We start from the raw sequence: 13535 nt of genomic DNA, 5'->3' as shown, positions 1-13535 counted from the left end.
ATATGTGGTCATTGATCAGTATAGGAATCACCTTGCTCACCTGCATTTGCCTATGGTCATTTTCAGATATGGGGGACAAATGGCAGCTAGTTTGAACCAATCCCCATGAATAGTGGTAGTTGGCTGTTCTGTTTTGTTTTCAGTCTCTGTGATATTGCACTTAAATTATACTGTTGTTGAAAATTAACTAACTTAAACATATATTAAAGCTGAGCAGTAACCTAATAAAGGGAGAAAACGGAAACAGGTACAGATCCAGATAGGACAGTCATTGGTATAAAGTAAATTCTCCCTTATATAATTTCACAATTCCTCTGATCTGAGATTTGAAGCAGATTTTCTCATATACTTTCATCTCTCTTCTGTTCCTCTTTGTATTTATAAAAAAAAGCACCAAGATCATTCAATAATGTTTTATATTACGGTGGAAATTCCCACAACTCTTAGTTTATCTGTTAAATGGTATTCAGACATGTGAAACTATTGATCAACAGATACAATTTTCAAAGGTCTTACAGTTAAAATAATGAAATAAAAAAATATTTTAAAGAACTATGCTCCACATTATTGTCCGCCTATTTCTCTTATAGACAACGTCATTATGACACTTTTGGTCTCTGTTGAAAATATTCATAATTTTATGACCTACTGAAATTTATAAACCTGGAGGGAATTTTTTTAAATAAATAAAGCTAAAAGTGAGGAGAATTTATTTATAGATTCACAACCTGGGTAACAATATCCACATTCAACATCATTATGATTGGAATGTGGTAAAATGAAATTCCAAAGGATCCCCATGTTCAGATGCAGTCACAGTATTTTCAGTCCTTTCCTTGAACTCAGTATGCCTAGATTTGGAGGAGGGAGCTCACCTAATACCCAGAAGACTTCACAATATGGTGTTGTTGCTCAATATTTCTTCAAACCAAAAACATATGCCATTCAGATAAACTGATGGATGGATGGATAGAGATAGATAGATAGATAGATAGATAGATAGATAGATAGATAGATAGATAGATAGATAGATAGACAGATAGATAATGACCATATATCTTCTTATCTTTTAAACATACATGAAAATATCAGACACATCTTCCTCTGCTTGGGTAGGGTACCCTGCTCAGCAATGGAGAAGCAGATTCCCTGGTGGTTCATGTGAAAAAAAGGAGACAGGCATCAAGACCGGATCACTTCATATGGCAATCCCCAATAAAATGACAGCATAGCTGCAAAAAAAGACATACAGGTCATTTTGATGTGAAGTCCCTCATTCAGAACAAATTTAAAATCCACATATATACTGCTTTTCCTCTATAACATGCAGAACTGCTGTTTGCTGGGACCAGGCAAACTGCTTCAGGTAAGCTCAGCTACACCTACATTTGTGAAATCTATGAGCTTATATTTATCCAGGAAAAAAGATAAACATTTCCTTCAAATAAATGTAGTCACACGTATACATGTCACATTTTAAAGTGGATTTAGATGTTCATAGACCTGTGTCTTTAATACAGCCTAGCAGTTATTCATCATACTATTTTACATGGTTGACATCCATTTGTCTGTGGATATCAACATGAGCTCATTTGTTAGTTATATTCAGTGAGATCATGTTAGACAAACTTTTCCCAATTGTTTACTTGCCTGTTAATTTTCATTATGGTTTTATATAATCATATATGAGTTTTTCCCTATAGTATTTCTGAAGTTTTACTTTTTGTCTTAAAATTTTGTCATCCCAAATTAATTTTACTTAACGGTGTGTACTAGGGTTCTAATGTTATTTCTGCCAAATGGCTAAAACAGTTATTCTGAATCCTTTACTCTAGCAATCTCTCTTTTCCTCACTTACTTGAAATTCCATTTTTATCAAATACTAAATTATCTATACTGGACCCATTTCAAGGCCCTCTCTTTGAATTCTTTATTTATCCTGATGCTGGTATCTTATTAATTTTTTTAACTTTTTATCAAAGTATATATAAAAAAAGATAAGTATATAGCTCAACGAATTTCTAAAAACTGAGCATATTTGTAACACCAGCACCCAGACTAGAAACCAAACATCACTAGCCCCCAAGAAGCTGTCCTCAAGCACCATCTGGCACTGCCCCCAACAAACACACAGGGTGATAACCATCCTGACTTCCAACAGCAAAGGTTCATTTTACCAGTGCTCGTCCTTCATGTAAATGGAATCATGCAACAATATCAAATGATTTTCATTACTATAATTTTATAATTTTCTTAGTCCCTGTCTAGTTTCTTCATGGTCTGGCCCTGCTTTTCTTTCTGTTCTAATTTCCCACCATTCTACTCCCTACCTTATCTCTAAACTTTGGCGATAGAAATCTGCTCACCATCCCAGACGGGGCTAGCCCCTCTTATGTCTTAGATAGGCTGTTCCCTCTGCTTGGACTGATCTTGCTCCTCTCCCTTCTGTCAAACTTCTTATTCCTCCTCGGCTCACCTCCACTGGGAAAACTCCCATGACCCATTCCCCATGCCCAGTCTAGGTGAGATGCTACTCTAGTGCATCAAACTCTCCCCCAGGTCTTCTATCACCTGTTCTATAACTCTGCTTATTTGTCTTCTCACCAGACCAAGATGTTCCTGAAGGTATGAAATATTTCTATTTATTTTTGTAACTTTCAGTGTCCAGCCAGCGTTTGTGAGACAATTAAGTATATCTAGCCAATTAAGTATACCTATGCCTACTTGCCAGGACTACTCGTTATTCCATATAACTGTACTATTTTGATGCTAAAGAGTCTGGTCTTCCCAGAGGTCAGGGGCCTAGCTCAAAATTCTGTTCCCTCTAGGTCTTCCTGTCTCGATATAATGACCTATCCATTCCCATCTATATTTCAGGATATAACACAAGTCTTCTTCCAAGATAATGTATTCTGATGGCAATAGGTCCTTAGGAATATTGGTTGTAGGATTTCACAAGGTAGGTTATGTCTCCTTCCACTCAAATGCCTGGTTCTTACAGAAAAGCCCAGATGACAGGAATGTTCTCAATGAACAGGATATTCATCAAGCTTCCCTTTGGGCAATTCTTGTCACAGCAACCACATCAGGCAGTTCAAGGCAGCCTCTAATGAATCTGCAAATATTTTGATGATCTAATTCTCTCTGAAAATCAATACTACAGACCAGAGAGGATTTATCTGGAACATGATCTCCTAATTCCCACTTTAAAATATGACCTGGTTTTTCTGACCACAAAAGAAACAATATCCTCCTGGATTAGCGTTATGCACAAATAAAGCTTACAAATCCGCACATTGTGGCACAAAACAAAGTAATTAGGAAAACACCATCATCAGCAAAATTCAGCCTGGGCCAAGCACTTTACAACCACTATCCCTTACCTGTGCAACAGCCCTGATTGGGAGCGATGATTATCTCTAGTCTACCCGAGAAAATCTTGGCTCAGAGAGGTGAGTTAACTTGGCAAAGGTCCCCCATAAATAAAAGAGCCAGATCCTCAGCCTGATTTTGCCTAACTCCAAAATCATATAGAGTTGCTGTTTTTTTATAAAATGTCTTTATACATTTCAACATAAAATACAAGTACAAAAAGAGCGATCTTGGCATTAAGAAAAGTTTCTTTTTCTCAAAAATATTGCTGCTTTGGAAACAAAATCAATTTTCACAAATAATGCAGTCACCAGTTTTTTTTTGTTTTTGTTTTTGTTTTTAAGATTTATTTATTTTTATACAAGAGCTGGGGTACAGGCCAGAGGTGCAGGAGGGTGAGAGGATTCACCAGAGACAGAGCGGGGGCAGAACAGGCAGAAGGACCTAAATACACTGCTGAGGGGAGCAGCGGGCGAGAGAGGAGAGGCCTGCCGCACCATGTGGGAATCTCCCTGGCCAGCCGGGAATCGAACCCGCGTTGCAGAGGCTGCAGACAGTTTCACAGCGCTGCGCTCAACCCACTGCGCCACTGGGGAGGCCCAAGCGGTCACCAGTTTTTTTTTTTTTAAATGTTTATTTATTTATTTATACAAGCACTGGGGGTACAGTCAGAAGCGCGGGAGGGTGAGAGAATTCACCAGAGCCAGAGTGGGGAGCAGAGCAGGCAGAAGGGTCACCAGTTTTTAAGAGTCTTTGCACTCCAGCCTCTCTGTTTCTCTTTATGTTGGAATTCCCCACTCCCACTCCTGGGGAGGAAAAAGTCTCTCCCCAAATCCCAGATAGGTGGTTGGCATTTTGGAATAATTACTAAATCCGCACCATCAGCATGGAGTTCACAGGTGCTGCTTGCATAAACCAGGAATTGACTTACATATTATCCATGGGGAACTTTCCAGTCATTAACACTTCTCCAATCAAAATTCCATCATTTTTCAGATCCAAGTTTGTTTACCCCATCATTAGTCCTTGGATTAGATCACAAATGAGACATTCTCCAAGAAATAACGCAATGACTGCTTTTCAAAACTGAGAGGTTGGTCAGAAGGAAAAAGAAAAATACAGATGGTTTCTCTTATAGGAGGAATTGAGGGGAACCAAATAAGACATCAAGGGGAAAAAATAATAACAATACAAAACAGAAAAAAAACAAAAAAAATCCAAACAGACTTTTATAAACCAGAGACATCCAGCAGGGGAGGAGGAGGGAGAGGGATCAGAGGGAGGGAGGGAGGAGCACAGGGGACTGAGGTGATGGTGCACGGGTGCATTGGGGAAGGAAATTCTATGGGGACCACACCTGAGGTGGGGGGAAGCAAACATTGTTTAAAAATGAACAATGATGTACAAAATATATTTTAAAATATATAAAAAATAAACAAAACTGAAGTTGGTGAGGGGAGGGATAGTTATGCTTGTAGTATAGTCCCTTCTGATGCCTGAAAGGGAATCCTGCCCTCTCTCTCCTCCTCTAGGAGGGCAGAGGGAATGCTCTGGTCTCTCTTACCCCTGGCTCACTTTCCACCAAAGGGGGCCATCTGCTGCAGGAGAGCTCACACTCACCACCTGCACTTACTGGCAGGCAACACCACCAGTGTATTTCAGATGCCTCTTCTGTTTCTGCTCCATGGGGTAAGCACCCCTGGGCAGTCCCTCCTAGGGGGACAGGCCTGCCATCCTTCTTCGTCTACCTACAACTAGGTGAGTGAGGCTGGTGTGTAGTCCTGGCATGTGGATGATTAGATCAGAGACTTCATATCTATTTTGCAGGCTCACTGGCTTACTCACTCGTGTGTCTGAGCATGTGAATCCAATGACAGATTTGGTTGGGATGGTGGAAGCATGCAGTGCAGGTTAAGGTCAGCATCAGTTTCTCTAATCCAGCTCCTACCACAGTTTGTTTTGAGTCTCAACTTCTCTAGTTATGAAAAAAAGTAGTCATTTTCCTCTCTGTTATTCCTGATCTGTTTCCCAGTGATCCGAATCAGCAACCTGAACATCTAAGCACCAAGAGTTCTCAGAACCCAGGTTCTGAAAATATTCTCTATCCACATTAGAATGGCACCAAGTCAAAGGCACATAAAAATCCCCCTTCAAATACTTGAGGTATGGCATATTTTTTCTTGTTAAACTTTGTATTTTCTTACATTGTTACTCATTTTTATATACTATTTCATTTCTCCCTCCAGTTGCTTGTGCCCTGCTTTATAACCCATAATAGACCTTTTAGATGCACATCCAGTAAGTGATATTTTGGCTTGCCGAATTTGGCAAGTCACAGGGCCCTTTGCAAAGGTAAAAAATTGACTGGAAGTTAAGCATTGTATGTGGCTGCCAGAATATTGCCAGCTCTTTTGTACCTGAAAGACTAGTTTCATTATCAGGACTATTTCACAAAACTGTGAACTTCAACCCAACACAGTCTCTGCCGACCAATATAAACTGCTGTCAGCCCAGAATCCCCACATTTGTTCCCTACGTTATTTTTTTAAAAGATTTATTTATTTATTAATTTATTTATTTATACAAGCACTGGGTACAATCAGACGCGTGGGAGGGTGAGAGAATTCACCAGAGCCAGAGCGGGGAGCAGAGCAGGCAGACTGACGAAGTACACTGCTGAGGGGAGCAGCGGGCGTGGCAGGAGAGGTCTGCGAGACATGTGGAACCCTCACTGGTGGCCGGGGATTGAACCAACGCTGCAGAGGCTGCGGACAGCTTCTCAGACCAGCGCTCACCTGCTGCGCCACTGGGGAGGCCCTCCCTACATTATTTTTATTTGAAGAAGGAAATGAAGACTGACATTGCCACATTAATCTTGGCAGTAACAGAAGAGGGGAAATGCAATGCACTTACTCCCCTTCTCTCCTCCCTCTTCTGAATGTAGAGAGAACTACAGGAGTAGGGAAGAGAGGAGGAAATGAAAAGAAGTTAAATCACTGAAGGGAGATGCAATCATGATTTCCCCAAATGGTTTAAGTTTCTGGCATCATCTGTTCACCAAAGCAAGCCTTAGATGTGGTTTAAAAAGGAAGAGAGGTTAAAAATAAAAACAATGCATGCCTCCTTAGTGGCGCAAGGGGTTAAGCACCGCACTATGAAGCAATCTGAAGCCTCTGCAGCACAAGTTCAATCCCTGGCCAGCCAGGGTTCCAGGCCAGCCAGGGTGCAAGCCACATGGCGCAGCAGACATCTCCTGACTCACCCACTGCTCCCCTCAGCAGTGTATTTCAGTCAGTCTGCCTGTTCTGTTCCCCACTCTGCCTCTGGTGAATCCTCTCACCCCCCACATCTCTGACCTGTACCCCAGCTCTTGTATGCATAAATAAATCTTTAATAAGAAAAATAAAAACAACGCTTTGCTGCAACCAACATTCTAGTTCTCTAAACATTTGTGATCTTAATTCCATCAAGCTCCATTACACTGGTCATTACGCTAGTTTTCTACACCTTAATGTACACTGATTTACCCTTTGCTGTGATAGGTTAAATATAAAATAAAATGTAATATGAATATATAAAAAGTAGAAAAGGTTATTAGGTTTGTACTTGTGTTCTCACCGAGTAACACCTAACTGAAGCACTGTGTTCAGAAGGATCCTGAGGCCTATCTAAGCCCAGAGGGAAGGTGCTAGGGAGAAGGTCCATGGGTGTGAGCAAGGAATATGGGCATGGATATTGCTTGTGTTTTCCATCCTTGGCAGAAATAGTCTTATCCTTAGTCTAAAAGGTCATATCACAAGGACAAAGATTAGGGGGTCTAGTGTTGCAACTATATGAAGAAGATTTGGAGTCTGAACTGATGGCAAGCTCAATATGCGCCAGGAACACAAAGGCACTCACAGACAGGTGATGCTGTCCAGGGTGGCATGTGTGGAAGGAGGCGTGCTGGGCTCTGTAATGGCAGGATCAGGATAGGAGAGTTGTGTCACATTTGGAAAGAAATATTAGCAACAGGCTGTATCAAGTCCACTCAATGAAGAGCTTTGGAACCAGCATTATGAGGAAGAATAAGGCAGTTCGCTTTGTGAAGAAAATACTAAAGGAGTCCTGGTAGGCATCCTCCCCAAGCGGACCACCTGAGCTCTTTGGCATCACTGTGTATCTAATTAGGTAACCACAGCTTCTCTGGTGTATTTACCTGGCTGCCACTACCACTGTACATGCGCTGCACCCAGATGTCAAGCTAGCAGGCTGGGATCAATTAGAAATTCTAATTAAAGCTGAATGTAATTAACAAAATACTAGTGAGCTATTTTTATTTAATTTCCTGAAGTCAGGAAGAGTATTTGGTTCCTGACAGAAGATAATAAACACACCAAAAAGCTTCCAAATTCAGATAAGCATTTGAGTCACATTCAATGAGTAAATAATTGCTCACCAGCCATTGTTATCAATAAGTACTGCACTGGCCCACACATGTAGATTAATTATCTTAATTAATGATCTTCTGGCCCATTACCAATAGACTTGAGTGCTTCTATTATCTTTAAATCCTTTAAAAATAAATAGCTGATGATTACACAAAAATTAGAATGTCTATAATGCCACTGACCTGCACACTTAAAATAGTTAAAATGGTAAATTTTGTCATGTGTATTTTGCCACAATAAAGTTTTTTTAAAAAAAAAATAGCATGGTGGTCCTCCCTGGTGGCACAAGGGGTTAAGCACCGCACTATGAAGCAACCTTCAGCTTCTGCAGCACGAGTTCAATCCCCGGCTGAACCCACATGGTGCAGTAGACCTCTCCTGTCTTACCCGCTGCTCCCCTCATCAGTGTTTCCATCAGTCTGCCTGTTCTGTTTCCCACTCTGTCTCTGGTGAATCCTCTCACCACCCCCATCTCTGGCCTGTACCCCAGCTCTTTTATGCATAAATAAATAAATCTTTTTTAAAAAATAGCATGGTTTAGTGATAAATTCAGAGAGAAGTATAAATCTGACTGGGTCACTTATTGGCTCTATGACCTCAAGCAACTTGCTGAAACTCTCAAAATCCCAGTTTCTCCCCCTGCAAAATGGGGCAGCAATGCCTACTAATTAAATGAGGTAAATAGTTGTGGGGGTGGCAGGGGCTGGGAGGAGGAAGTGGGGTGGTGGTAAGGAATACCATGATGCACCAGAGGGTGACATGACAGCTGAAGATGATTACACTTAGCATAAGGACCAGCTTTTTAGAAGCTATAGAAAGACCTATTGGCATTAAAGATAAGGAAGATTTGATAAATTAGAGTAACAATGGAAGAGTCACCTCCACAGAAGGAATAGCTCTCTCTGGTTATAACAATACCAGCACCAGCTCTGTCTGGTTATAACAATGGTTCACTGCTGGAGAATGAGGTTCTTAATCCATTTCCTAGAGCAGACAACCACAGCGCAGCTCAGGCTTCCCAGCAGGGGTCATACCTTAAGGACATGTCTTCTGCTTACCTTCTGCTGCCCTATGGATCACCTCAGAGAGAGTGCATGTCTTCTGGGCCTCCTTATGTCATAGTCCTACCATCACTGTAGTAAGAGGGATTAGAACTGTGTTCCCCCTCATCTGTGGAAAAAGTGGAAGTGGTGTCCTCCCAGGACAAGTTAGTTTGATGGGCACAGCAATTTGCTCAAGAATGTGGAAGACATTCAGTTGATGGGTGTGGGGAGAAGGGTAGGGGCTTAGGAAGTCAGAGCAGCTACCAGGTGTATGAACATGCTTGTGCGAATATTACTAAATTTAAAAACTAAGCTCCTGTTCCTTGCCCAACAGGCAAGTTTGGGAGGCTTGAATGGATAAAGGGAGTTAATGGGACTGCCCACAAGAATTGATCCATTATAGTGATGACCCGGATCATGAGTAAGGACATACCCAAGACTAGTCACCCTAATCAGTGGTGCCTAGAGTATATACAGAACCTCAGGACCCTTACTCTCCTGGGCATAGCAGACCTCTCCTGTCTCACCCACTGCTTCTCTTAGCAGTGTATTTCAATAAATCTGTTTTTTCTGTTTTCCACTCTCTCTGGGGAATTGTTTTTTAAGACATTTATTTATACAAGAACTGGGGCACAGGCCAGAGGTGCAGGAGGGTGAGAGAATTCACTACAGACAGAGTGGGGAGCAGAACAGGCAGATGACCGAAAACACTGCTGAGGGGAGCAGCGGGTGAGACAGGAAAGGTCTGCTACGCCATGTGGGAATCTCCCTGGCTGGCCAGGAATCGAACCAGTGCTGCAGAGGCTACAGACAGCTTCACAGGGCTGAGCTCAACTGGCTGTGCCACCAGGGGAGGCCCTCTGGTGAATTCTTTCACCACAGTGCCTCCAGCCTACACCTCAATTCTTCCCCACAACACTTGTCACTAAAAAACCTCTGGGTTAGTTAGTTTCAAGCCTGTAAGAAGAGTAAGAAGTGAGGAGGCAGAAATGATGATTGCATCTTTAGTACACAGTTTTTTTGTCTTTTTTTTGTTTGTTTGTTTTTAATTTATACAAGCACTGGGTAGTTAGAAGCGCAGGAGGGTGAGAGAATTCACCAGAGCCAGAGGGGAGAGCAGAGCAGGCAGACTGATGAAGTACACTGCTGAGGGGAGCAGCGGGCGCAGCAGGAGAGGTCTGCGCGCCATGTGGGACCCTTGCCCGGCAGCCGGGGATCAAACCTGCGCTGCAGAGGCTGCGGGCAGCTTCGCAACCCAGCGCTCAACTGCTGCGCCACCGGGGAGGCCCTAGTGCACAGTTTTGAAAGCATTTCCTAGATTGCTTTCCCAACTTCGTGGAGCCCCCACAGAATCATATAAACCTCTCCTAATGCCTTATTTTAAACTGTTTGCTTAAGTTACAGGCCTATTGACACTGAACAATTGAGAATTGATCTAAAAGGGTAAAGATCATTTATTTATAATCAAAGAACTGCAATTGAGGTACACAGATCCAAGTAGGACCTAAATTGTGCCCCAAGGAGGAATAAAAGTGGGGAGTTTATATGAGAAGAGAAAGATGAGGTAAATGTTTTAAGTTATTAGTGCTAACAAGCTTAAATTAATCTTGACAATACATAATTGCTTACTGATTCTATCCTCTGGCAAAAAGGCCACAATCATCAGTCCTTGTGATCACTAAGTCCATTCTCTTGCTGATTTCTCAAATAACAATTTGTAAAACAAACAGCCCCAGTCTAAACTTCTTTGGCCTAATAAAAACAAGATGTATCTACAAGAAATAACCACTATGTCTACTTTTTACAGTCATTATGTCTTTTCCTTGTTTATATTCCATACATCTTCCAAACGTCAAGAACAGAACAGTTTTCAATATAAGGCTGTTGAATAAACTGGACAGAGAGCTGGAACTGAATGAGCTGGAAAGACCAAAGAAGACAAGGAAGAAGGGAACTAACTCAATGCTTCATACTTACTCTCAGGATGATTTAATCCTAATACGAACGCACCCAGTGTTGGTGCTGCTATGATCTTCTCAGAACAGAATAAAGAGGTAAAGCAACTCACGCAGCAATGTCTAGTGAAACAGGCTTCAAGACTCAACCCACATCATCTGTTGCAAAGTCCATGTTGTTTTCTCTAAGAACAATTTAGTCTAGAACCTTTCTCTGGTTCTTGGCTCTATTGTAGCTCTATTCTTCACGACTCCCCCATCCTTCAAGTTTCTCCAACAACCCAGAGTACCTGTTAGTTTTACTACAATTCCCAGTCCTAAAGATTTCTTCAAGTAGGAACCGTTTAAAAGAAAGAATTAATAATCAGCTAGGTGTAACTTTCCTACATGGATACCTATTCTGTGAAAATCTGATAGAAAATAAACTACCAGGTATGCTTTGTTAAAACAGCTTTAATAACTATTGAGTGAATATTTCACTGCCCAAGTGAAAATTAGGACAAAGATAGATTTTGAATTGGGACCACCAACTGAAAAGATTATATCCTGACAGTGATTCCAAATTCTTTTCTTTTATTGAGGTAACACTTGTTTCCAAGTTTTTGATACAGGCCATTCTCAAAGGTGTGAGGGGCGATCTCGTTTTGGTTCTAATTTCTATTTCACTGATAATAAGAAATGATGAGCACTTTTTGCATGTACCCTTTGATCATCTGTTAGTCTTTTTTGGCAAAGTGTCTATTCAGAACTTCTACTTTTTGATTTGGGTATTTGGTTTTTTGTTGAGTTGTATGAGTTTTATGTAAATCTTAGAATATAAGCTCCTCTTCAGATGTATGATGAACAAATATTTTCTCCCATTCAGTAGAATATCTTTTCTTATTAATGATAATTTCTTTTGCTATGTGGAAGATTTTCAGTTTGATGATGTAGTCATCAAATGATGTAGTCCATTTGTTTGTTTTGCTTTTTTTCCCTTGCTGATAACTCCAAATATTCTTAAATTATTCCACTTTGCAATTTGCAGCATATTTAATTTATATTAATCTCATTGGCTCTTCCCAGAAGCATCAAATGAGTTAGATATTTTCATCTTTTAATGTAGACAAACCTCTCAATATTTTTCAAGTTTATCCATTGCTTTTTTAATTTATCCAAAGCTTACATAAATTCCTTTTTAAATATTTGTTTCCCTTTCATTTTTTCCCAATGGTTTCCTTAAACCATCTAAAACTAATCTAGGGAATACAGTGAGGTGAGAATATAATTTGGTTTTTTCCATATGACATGCCAATCTATTGTTCTAGCACAATTTATTGAATAAACATTCCTTCCTTCACTGATAATTGAGCATTATCATGCATTTATTTCGTGAATATTCATGGGTCCATTTCAAATTTACTTATTCTATTTCAAATTTATTTGCCAAGTCTTTATTCAATAACCCTTCTTTTTAGCCCCTTTAATTAATTGCTATTTTTTTAAAGATTTATTTATTTATGCATACAAGAACTAGGGAACAGGCCAGAGGTGGGGGCGGGGGGTGAGAGGATTCACCAGAGACAGAGTGGGGAGCAGAACAGGCAGATTGACTGAAATACACTGCTCAGGGGAACAGCGGGCGAGTCAGAAGAGATCTGCTGCGCCATGTGGGTTGCTCCCTGGCCAGCCAGGGATTGAACTCGTGCTGCAGTGGTTGCGGAGAGCTTCACAGGTTGCATCTTAAACCCTTGCACCACCAGGGAGGCCCAACTGCTATTTTTTTAAATATGTAAGAATTAAAGTACTTCCTCATGGTACTTCCCTCCAAAAAAAAAAAGTTTCTCTCTATAGTCCCTGTCTCTCTGCTGAGTTTTCCAAAAGACATGAAGAATCTCATGGCCCAAATCTTCTCAGGCAGGGGCAGGCAACAGGACACCAACACTCCATTTTCTCAGACAAGCAGTACTGTGCATTCATGTGAGGTGAAGTAAAGGTGGTCCATGAATGGTTTCTTTCAGCCCAACTTCAGTGTTGCTGCAATTTTTGGACTGCTGTACTTTCAAAATTTCTTTCATGACAGACAGAATTTAGGCCCATTAAGATGAGTTGGATCGTCATGATGAATATCGGGGTTGTCTGAGAAAAAGTGCTGCTTAATTACAATGCCTGTGATACTTGTAGGAGACAATCTCAAAATTATTTAGAAATCGAAAGAGAAAATGATTATCAGTGGGGTACCGTTTAGGTAAACTGTTTTACTTTACCTGACTGCTTTGTGTTGGAATAAGAGAATATTTTTAGTTAAAGAGTTCCTCTGAAATAATTGACAGAATATTGGCCAAATAACATAGTCTCCATAGCAGATTTAAATCAGGCCAAAAACTGTCAATGAGTCTTGAGTATTCATTCTTTTGGTTTTTTAGTTATTTTCTTCAGAAGCTAGGAAAAGATTCATCAAGGGCCATTGAACAGGTGCCATTAAACCATTATTATTATTTTTAATAGGAAATTGGAAGGAAGCATAGTAAATAATCTGCCCTACTAAGTAATCTGCCCTGTAGCCCAGAAATCCAGATACTTTCTAGGTTAAATACACACTACTTTTAACCAGTTCTGGAAAAGAATACCTTAATAGTAAGGAAATGTACTTAGACTCCAACAGATTTGGGTCCTAATCCTAGTTTGACTTCTTATTATTTGAAAACCTTGGATAAGCTTATTTAACAGTTCTGTGCCTCGGTTTTCTTGTATAT

The sequence above is a fragment of the Talpa europaea genome (assembly GCF_964194135.1).
Source record: "Talpa europaea genome assembly, chromosome: 7".
Lineage (NCBI taxonomy): Eukaryota > Metazoa > Chordata > Mammalia > Eulipotyphla > Talpidae > Talpa > Talpa europaea.
The sequence above is the reverse complement of the archived record's forward strand: the minus strand, read 5'-3'. Positions refer to the sequence as shown.